The following is a 10,479-nucleotide window of genomic DNA, read 5'->3' as shown; positions in this document are numbered from 1 at the left end:
ACATCGGATGTTACATGGGATCCTCGGCAGGAGTTTGCTAATTAAACGGATTCGTCAACCGGAAATGCGTCCGCCAGCAGGCCCGGCACAACTAAGAAGCAGACAGGCAGCAGTAGTCAACTAACAAGTCGGAAGCGAAGCCGGGACAAGCAGATGACCACTGGGGAAACCTCCCCCACTGCAGGTCCTAATATCGGCAGCACCCGCCTGCCAGTACTAGACTGTACACCTCACCTGTATAGCAGTTTTTTTTTAACCCTTTAAGGACGGGGCCAATTTTAATTTTTGGGTTTTCAGTTTTTCCTCCTTGTGTTTAAAAGGCCATAGCACTTGCATTTTTTCACCTAAAAACCCACATGAGCCCTTATTTTTTGCGTCACTAATTGTACTTTGCATTGACAGGCTGAATTTTTGCATAAAGTATACTGCGAAACCAGAAAAAAATTTAAAGTGAGGTGAAATTGAAAAAAAAAAAAAGCATTTCTTTTATTTGGGGGGAATGTGTTTTTACGCCATTTGCCCTGGGGTAAAACTGACTTGTTATGCATGTTCCTCAAGTCGTTACAATTAAAACGATATATAACATGTATAACTTATATTGTATCTGATGGCCGGTAAAAAATTCAAACCATTGTTAGCAAGTATACGTTTCTTAAAATCGCTCTATTCCCAGGCTTATAACGCTTTTATCCTTTGGTCTATGGGGCTGTATGAGGTGTCATTTTTTGTGCCATGATGTTTACTTTCTATTGGTACCTTGATTGCACATATACGGCATTTTGATCGCTTTTTATTACATTTTTTCTGGATTTGATGCAACAAAAAATGCGCAATTTTGCACTTTGGGATTTTTTTGCGCTTATGCCATTTACCGTGCAAGATCAGGAATGTGATTAATTAATAGTTCGGGCGATTACGCACGCGGCGATACCAAACATGTTTATTTTTTTATTTACTTTTATTTAAAATCTTTGAAAAGGGGGGTGATTCAGACTTTTATTAGGGGAGGGGGCTTTTTACTTGTAACAATACTTTTTTTTTTTTTTTTTACACATATACTAGAAGCCCCCCTGGGGGACTTCTAGTATATACAATTTGATCTCTCATTGAGATCTTTGCTGTATAGTTATACAGCAAAGATCAATTAGATCGGCACTCGTTTGTTTTTGGCTGCTGCACCAGCGCCATGGCTGCCCATATGAAGCGCCACCACCTTTCCGCCTGGGAGAAACGGGGTGATAGAGGGGTCAAAGCAGGCTCAGGCAGACCCGTGGTCAAAAGCAGCAGGAAGCAGCAGTAGTCAGGGGGGCCTTTCACAGAGTCAGACCTCCTCTGTGGAAGGGAGTGTGGCTTCACTCCCTTCTTCAGCTGGTGGCCGCTGTGTTGGTAGCAGTAGGTAGCCTGGCATCATGGAGTCCCTATACCGGAGGCAGACATATGCACCCAGCAATCCCGCAGGAGTCAAGCTGAACGCCCACCTGGCTGATTCCACGCCATCTTAAAGTTGGGACGATGGTGACTGACAAGGAGGTATGAGGCACGTCCCGTGTATGGCACATGTTTTAAACCTAATAGTTACACACTTTCTAAAGTCTTCATCCCATTTACAGACTGTGCTGTCAATGGCTCGAAAGCTGTGTAACCATTTCAGCCATTCAAATCGCTCTCACCACATCCTCCTCGACCTGCAGCAGAGGAATGGTCTTCCCAACCATCGTCTCATTTGCGATGTAGCCACGCGGTGGAACTCTACCCTCCACATGCTGGACTGGCTCTATGAGCAGAGGAAGGCCTTGACTGATTTCCTCTTGATTCTGGCGGACACGGCGACCCCCCTGTGCAACCTGGAGCTCGGGCAGTGGCAGCTCATGCGTGACACCTGCCGCTTGCTACGTCCCTTTGAGGAGGCCACCTTTCTGGTCAGTGGGCAAGACACAGGACTGAGCGCCATCATACCCATGCTTCATGTACTGGAGCTGATGCTGATGTGACTCACTGGCGAGGGGGAACAGGTCTTGCCACTGTTGCAGCCTGGGTCACTGGAGGAAGGCTTGGCGGAGGAGGACGCAGAGGAAGTTTATTCGCGGGATATTCGTATGAATATCGAATATTTGAATATCTCACTATTCGATCGAATATCTATTCGATCGAACAGTATTCGCTCATCACTTGCTGTGTGAATTCATTCATTCTTCCCAACGGGAGAAATTAATTATTATAGAAGAGGAGCCTGGTGCACAGTTAGTGGCAGCCTTTCTCATTCACTCCATTCCCACCAGGGCCACACCAGCAGCGCTGCCTCCTCCACATCCTCCTCTAGCAGCTTGGGTGGCATGAGCGTGAGCAGCGGCACCAGTCTGAGCCTGATGTCCATGATGCATGCTTTCATGCAGCCACAGGTTGGGGTAACAGGGGCACCCGCACAGCAGCAGGACATGGCGGCACACCTCAAACAGCAAGTCCAGGTGTTTTTGGACTCTACGTTGCCACCTAACGTCCCTGAACTCCTGGACTACTGGGTGGGAAAATTAGATGTCTGGCCACAACTCGCTAAATTTGCTTTGGACATACTCTCCTGTCCGGCCAGCAGTTTGCCATCCGAGCGAGTTTTCAGTGCAGCAGGTCATATTGTCAGTCCCAGGGGAAATAGATTGTCCTGTGATAGTGTGGAGCATCTGACTTTCAAAGAATGCCACATGGATAGATAAGGACTTTGTGACACCTGCTCCTGATACAACAGAGTAGGATTTGGCCCTGTTGTCACCAAGATGTAGGACCTTTTCTGCTTCTATTATGGCCTATATGTGAACTAGATCTTACTGGTCATTCCACCATTCCTGTTGCTGCTGCTGCCCCGCTACCTCTCGCCTGTCCATGGACCTCATTATTCTGCTTCTGCTGCTCATGTCACCCCATTCCAACTGCTACTCCTGCCCTGGCCTCCATGTTGACTACTGCGGCTCCTACCCTGGCCTCCATATTGGCTACTGCTGGGCCTTCACTGGCCTCAATGTTGAATACTGCCGCTCCTGCCCTGGCCTCCATGTTGGCTACTGCTGGGCCTTCATTGGCCTCCATGTTGATTACTGCTGTGCCTGCCCTTGCCTCCATGTTGGCTACTGCTGGGCCTTAACTGGCATCCATGCTGACTACTGCTGCTCCTGCCCTTGCCTCCATTTTGGCTACTGCTGGGCCTTAACTGGTATCCATGTTGAATAATGCTGGGCCTAAACTGGCATCCATGTTAACTACTGCTGTGCCTGCCCTTGCCTCCATGTTGGCTACTGCTGGGCCTTAACTGGCATCCATGTTGACTACTGCTGGGCCTTCACTGGCATCCATGTTGACTACTGCTGTGCCTGCCCTTGTCTCCATGTTGGCTACTGCTGGGCCTTAACTGGCATCCATGTTGACTACTGCTGGGCCTTAATGGGCATCCATGTTGATTACTGTTGGGCCTTAACTGGCATCCATGTTTACTACTGCTGTACCTGCCCTTGCCTCCATGTTGGCTACTGCTGGGCCTTAACTAGCATCCATGTTGACTACTGCTGTGCCTTCCCTTGCTTCCATGTTGGCTACTGCTGGGCCTTAACTGGCATCCATGTTGACTACTGCTGGGCCTTAGTTGGCATCCATGTTGACTACTCCTGGGCCTGCCCTTGCCTCCATGTTGGCTACTACTGGGCCTGCCTGGCCTCCATGTTGGCTACTGCGGATCCTGCCTGCCCTCCATGTTGGCTACTGCTGCTCCTGCCTGGCCTCCATGTTGGCTACTGCTGCTCCTACTTGGCCTCCATGTTGGCTACTGCTGATCCTACCTGCCCTCCATGTTGGCTACTGCTGATCCTGCCTGGCCTCAATATTGGCTACTGCTGCTCCTGCTCCTGCCTGTCCTCCATGTTGGCTACTGCTGATCCTACCTGCCCTCCATGTTGGCTACTGTTGATCTTGTCTGGCCTCCATGTTGGCTACTGCTGCTCCTGCCTGGCCTCCATGTTGGCTACTGCTGATCCTGCCTGCCCTCCATGTTGGCTACTGCTGATCTTATCTGGCCTCTATGTTGGCTACTGCTGATCCTGCCTGCCCTCCATGTTAGTTATTGCTGATCGTGCCTGGCCTCCATGTTGGCTACTACTGCGTCTGCCTGGCCTCCATGCTGGCTACTGCTGATCCTGCCTGGCCTCCATGTTGGCTACTGCTGATCCTGCCTCGCCTCCAAGTTGGCTACTGCTGATCCTGCCTGCCCTCCATGTTGGCTACTGCTGATCCTGTCTGGCCTCCATGTTGGCTACTGCTGATCCTGCCTGCCCTCCATGTTGGCTACTGCTGCTCCTTTCTGGCCTCCATGTTGGCTACTGCTGATTCTGCCTGCCCTCCATGTTGGCTACTACTGATCCTGCCTCGCCTCCAAGTTGGCTACTGCTGATCCTGCCTGCCCTCCATGTTGGCTACTGCTAATCCTGTCTGGCCTCCATGTTGGCTACTGCTGATCCTGCTTGCCCTCCATGTTGGCTACTGCTGCTCCTTTCTGGCCTCCATGTTGGCTACTGCTGATCCTGCCTGCCCTCCATGTTGGCTACTGCTGATCTTGTCTGGCCTCCCTGTTGGCTACTGCTTCTCCTGCCTGGCCTCCATGTTGGCTAATGCTGCTTCTGACTGTCCTCCATGTGTGCTCCTGCTGCTCCTGCTTGGCCTTCACATTGGCTACTGCTGCTCCTGCCTGGCCTCCATGTTGGCTACTGCTGATCCTGCCTGGCCTCCATGTTGGCTACTGCTGATACTGCCTGCCCTCCATGTGGGCTACTGCTGATCCTATCTGGCCTCCATGTTGGCTACTGATGATCCTGCCTGCCCTCCATGTTGGCTACTGCTGATCCTTCCTTGCCTTCATGTTGGCTGCTGCTGCTCCTGCCTGGCCTCCATGTTGGCTACTGCTGATCCTGCCTGGCCTCCATGTTGGCTACTGCTGATCCTGCCTGCCCTCCATGTTGGCTACTGCTGATGCTTCCTGGCCTCCATGACGGCTACTGCTGATCCTGCCTGGCCTCCATGTAGGCTACGGCTGCTCCTGCCTGGCCTCCATGTTGGCTACTGCTGATCCTGCCTGCCCTTCATTTTGACTACTGCTGATCCTTTCTGGCCTCCATGTTGGCTACTGCTGATCCTGCCTGCCCTCCATGTTGGCTACTGCTGCTCCTGTCTGGCCTCCAAGGAGGCTACTGCTGATCCTGCCTGCCCTCCCTGTTGGCTCCTGCCGCTCCTGCCTGCCCTCCATGTTGGCTCCTGCCTGCCCTCCATGTTGGCTACTGCTGATCCTGCCTACCCTCCATGTTGACTACTGCTGCTCCTGCCTGGCCTCCATTTTGGCTCCTGCTGCTCCTGCCTGGACTCCATGTTGGCTACTGCTGCTCCTGCCTGGCCTCCATGTTAGCTACTGCTGATCCTGCCTGCGCTCCATGTTAGCTACTGCTGATCCTGTCTGCCCTCCATGTTGGCTACTGCTGATCCTATCTGGCCTTCATGTTGGATACTGCTGATCCTGCCTGCCCTCCATGTTGGCTACTGCTGATCCTTCCTGGCCTCCATGTTGACTACTGCTGCTCCTGCCTGGCCTCCATGTTGGCTACTGCTGATCCTGCCTGTCCTCCATGTTGACTACTGCTGCTCCTTCCTGGCCCCCATGTTGGCTACTGCTGCTCCTGCTTGGCCTCCATGTTGGCTACTGCTTCTCCTGCCTGCCCTCCATGTTGGCTACTGCTACTCCTGTCTGGCCTCCATGGAGGCTACTGCTGATCCTGCCTGGCCTCCATGCTGGCTCCTGATGCTCCTGCCTGGCCTCCATGTTGGCTAATGCTGATCCTGCCTGCCCTCCATGTTGTCTACTGCTGCTCCTGCCTGGCCTCCATTTTGGCTCCTGCTGCTCCTGCCTGGACTACATGTTGGCTACTGCTGCTCCTGCCTGGCTTCCATGTTGGCTACTGCTGATCCTGCCTGCCCTCCATGTTGGCTACTGCTGATCCTGTCTGGCCTCCATGTTGGCTACTGCTGATCCTGCCTGCCCTCCATGTTGGCTACTGCTGATCCTATCTGCCCTCCATGTTGGCTACTGCTGATGCTATCTGGCCTCCATGTTGGCTACTGCTGCTCCTGCGGGCCCTCCATGTTGGCTACTGCTGATCCTGCCTGTCCTCCATGTTGACTACTGCTGCTCCTGCCTGGCCTCCATGTTGGCTACTGCTGATCCTATCTGGCCTCCATGTTGGCTACTGCTGATCCTGCCTGCCCTCCATGTTGGCTACTGCTTATCCTTCCTGGCCTCCATGTTGGCTACTGCTGCTCCATCCTGGCCTCCATGTTGGCTACTGCTGATTCTGCCTGCCCTCCATGTTGGCTACTGCTGCTCCTGTGTGGCCTCCATGGAGGCTACTGCTGATCCTGCCTGGCCTCCATGTTGGCTACTGCTGATCCTGCCTGCCCTTCATGTTGGCTACTGCTGATCCTGCCTCGCCTCCAAGTTGGCTACTGCTGATCCTGCCTGCCCTCCATGTTGACTACTGCTGCTCCTGTGTGGCCTCCATTTTGGCTCCTGCTGCTCCTGCCTGGACTCCATGTTGGCTACTGCTGCTCCTGCCTGGCCTCCATGTTGGCTACTGCTGCTCCTACTTGGCCTCCATGTTGGCTACTGCTGATCCTACCTGCCCTCCATGTTGGCTACTGCTGATCCTGCCTGGCCTCAATATTGGCTACTGCTGCTCCTGCTCCTGCCTGTCCTCCATGTTGGCTACTGCTGATCCTACCTGCCCTCCATGTTGGCTACTGCTTATCCTTCCTGGCCTCCATGTTGGCTACTGCTGATCCTATTTGGCCTCCATGTTGGCTACTGCTGATCCTGCCTGCCCTCCATGTTGGCTACTGCTTATCCTTCCTGGCCTCCATGTTGGCTACTGCTGCTCCATCCTGGCCTCCATGTTGGCTACTGCTGATCCTGCCTGTCCTCCATGTTGACTACTGCAGATCCTGCCTGGCCTCCATGTTGGCTCCTGCTGCTCCTGCCTGGCCTCCATGTTGACTACTGATGATCCTGTACTGGCCTCCAATGACTATTGCTGGGCCTCCACTGGCCTCCACTGGCCTCCAATGACTACTGCTGCTCCTTCACTGCATTTGTGACCTTTTTCCTGCATAGACCCTGTAATGGTGAGTTTCCTGCATAGACCCTGTGATGGTAAATTTCCTGCATAGACCCTGTAATAGTGAGTTTCCTGCATAGACCCTGTAATGGTGAGTTTCCTGCATAGACCCTGTAATGGTGAATTTCCTGCATAGACCCTGTAATGGTAAGTTTCCTGCATAGACCCTGTAATGGTAAGTTTCCTGCATAGACCCTGTAATGGTAAATATTGAAGTCTAAAAAAAAAATGACTTTGAGATATTGAAAAGATAATGATGTTACTGACATGTAGAGCCCTAAATTCAACCAAATACACTACCCCCATATCATATAGATGCTTTAAAGGGAACCAATCACGCCGAAATTGCCCCCATTGATAAGGAAGCGTGCTGGTACATCAGCCAGCACGCTTCCCAAACATCCCCCTGTCCCCTCCGTCCCCTCTTTTGTTAGCCCGTAATCTTACTTTTGTGATGTCCCGCGCCATATGCTAATCAGCCCCAAGTAGTCAAGGTGGGCTGAACTAGTCAAGGTGGGCTGTACTAGTCACGGTCCTGGGCGCTGTAATCACGCCCAGAGGGGCGTGATTCAAAGACCTTCGCTCCGCCGACGTCATCTCTGGCCCGCGTTCACGTCGGCAGCGCGCCGCGTCTTTCGCGTGCCGCGCATGAGCAGTACGGCGGGAGAAGACGCTGACGTACTGCGCGTGCGCGGTGTGCGGAAGACGTCGGCGGCGCTTGCGTTCCAACGCCGACGTCTTCCGCACGCCGCGCATGCGCAGTACGTCAGCATCTTCTCCCGCCGTACTGCGCAGGCGAAAGACGCGGCGCGCCGACGACGTGAGCGCGGGCCAGAGATGACGTCGGCGGAGCGAAGGTCTTTGAATCACGCCCCTCTGGGCGTGATTACAGCGCCCAGGACCGTGACTAGTACAGCCCACCTTGACTAGTTCAGCCCACCTTGACTATTTGGGGCTGATTAGCATACGGCGCGGGACATCACAAAAGTAAGATTACGGGCTAACAGAAGAGGGGACGGAGGGGACAGGGGGATGTTTGGGAAGCGTGCTGGCTGATGTACCAGCACGCTTCCTTATTAATTGGGGCAATTTCGGCGTGATTGGTTCCCTTTAAACTATGAAATCCTAAGAAATACGAAATTCGGTCGAATTTTTAAAAGTTCGCTCATCTCTTATACTGAAACATGTTCTTATTTTCTAATCTGTTTCTTTTCTGTGTCAATTTTTTAGTACATGAGTTGTTTTTCACAGTATTTTGAGATATGCTGCACAGCAAGTTTCATGAACAGAGACAGAATATTTGGGATCATTTATATGGGTATGCTCTAGGCATGCTCTGTGACCTGTGCACAATCCATTGTACAGGGAGGGGAAGGATGAGCTGTGAGCTTTTGTGAATGGTGTCTTATCTATATACTGATGTCACCTTTTACTGTAATTCTATGTGTGATAATAAGGAGGAGACTGCTGGAAAGAAAGCCATAAAAGCTTCTATATTCCAGAATAATGTTCAAATATAGTCATTGAGAAATTAGCAAAAAAACACACACAAAATTCAAAAATTCAAAATTCAAAAAGCACCTGGTCCTGTTTGTTTCAAAACTTTATCCATGTAGCATCAGCATATGCCACAGCTCTGTGCGTGTGTGTGTGTGTATATATATATATATATATATATATATATATATATATATATGTAATCTCCATGTTTAAAATAATTTATAAATTATTATTATTATTATTATTATTATTATTATTAGTGTAATATAATAATCATGTGTACACTATATCCTTGCAAATATAATTTTCCACATCATTTCAAACCCAATTACCCAGCCTTTTAATGATCTCTATACCAGTTTCCTAAAAGAACGATTGTGCAATCCTGGTAGCTTTCATTTTTCCCCGTGGTTTACTACAGTAGTTACTGTTTAACATCCCCACCCACGTTTTTAGTTTGTTTAGTAAATCGATCTGATGGTAGGCAGCCCTGTCGCCATTGAGTAAAGGTAATATTCTATAGCATATGGTAGAAACGCATCCAGAGATAGCAGCCTGTTTAGGTAATTTCACTCAGAAAAGCTGACACCATTCTTCCTCACCTTGTGAAGAAACTAAATTGTGAACATGAAGTGTTCGTGATCAGAAGACAATCTTAAAAGGTTAGTGAAAAGGAAGGCATCTAAAAGGATAAAAGCAAAACAAAATAACCGCATGCATATAGATGATTAGATCTTTCTCAGAATTCTATTAGTGTTTATTTTAACTAGATAGCTTAATGTTCCTTATAGCGAGATTGTACGTCACATGATTTCTGTGACACTGATCTGTCCGACACTTGCTAGCTTCCTGGCATTTGCTCGCTTTGTTTGTAAGCCCTTTATATATTGTGGCCTTTGCCCTAAATAGCTATTGTTAATATATTATATAAAAACTCAACAAAAATTAAAACATTTTAAAAATCAAATAAAACTTATGACCTGTATATATTTATAAAAATTGATTATGTAGAAAACAAAATATGCTGAAAAATGTGAATTTCATTCTGTGATTTAAATTACCAGTGATTTAAACCTGCCGGACAATTCCAATATATACGAATTTGTATAGACTGTAATATATTGACCATTACCAAGCTTGGCACATATGGATAAGCTTTTCAATAGCTTTCATCGAAAATCTATCTATCTATCTATCTATCTATCTATCTATCTATCTATCTATCTATCTATCTATACAATAGTGGACAATGTGAAAGATTTTTCAAATAGAAAGTAGTATGTATAATTTTCCTGGACCATAGTGAAACAAAGGTTCAGATTTTTTATCTAAAATGTTTTATATACTCCCATATATTTATTTGCTACTTTTTCTATGAGTCTAAGCCAACTCCCTACTTCCGCAGAATCAGAAACACCCTTCAATAGAATGTTTACACTTTTTTTTTTTTTTTTTAAGCTTAGTATATAGGTTATCTGTATCAACAGTGCTTACAATAGGAATGCTACAGGGATTAGATGTATATACATTACTGTTCAGGTTGTATGATTATTGTACATATTTATAATATGTGCAAAATAGAAGAGACACTGGGATGTTTATATGTAAAGGTTTATATGTCAGGTGAGGTTGACTCACATTGTAGAAGAATGACACATTAGAGGGAAGTGTGAAAGGACATTGGAAAATTAGGACATCTGCGGAGGCCTTTAGACAATAATATTTTATTGGGGTTCCTCCTAACTATTTTGTGTGATGACAATACCTTAGAGGAAGTAAGATACAG

At 48.7% G+C, this 10,479-nt stretch overlaps 1 protein-coding gene across 1 annotated transcript in view; it reads left to right on the top strand.

Moving 5' to 3' along the window:
• Positions 1-9,156: 9,156 nt before the first annotated feature.
• Positions 9,157-10,479, top strand: part of HNF4G (hepatocyte nuclear factor 4 gamma) — a 73,870-nt gene continuing 72,547 nt past the window's right edge. The window contains exon 1 of the mRNA XM_069957452.1: positions 9,157-9,355. The gene's annotated coding sequence lies outside the window, so the exon portion shown is untranslated. The remainder of the gene's footprint in view (positions 9,356-10,479) is intronic.

Source organism: Dendropsophus ebraccatus, chromosome 2 (genome assembly GCF_027789765.1).
Source record: "Dendropsophus ebraccatus isolate aDenEbr1 chromosome 2, aDenEbr1.pat, whole genome shotgun sequence".
NCBI lineage: Eukaryota > Metazoa > Chordata > Amphibia > Anura > Hylidae > Dendropsophus > Dendropsophus ebraccatus.
This window is presented reverse-complemented; position numbering and strand designations above follow the sequence as displayed.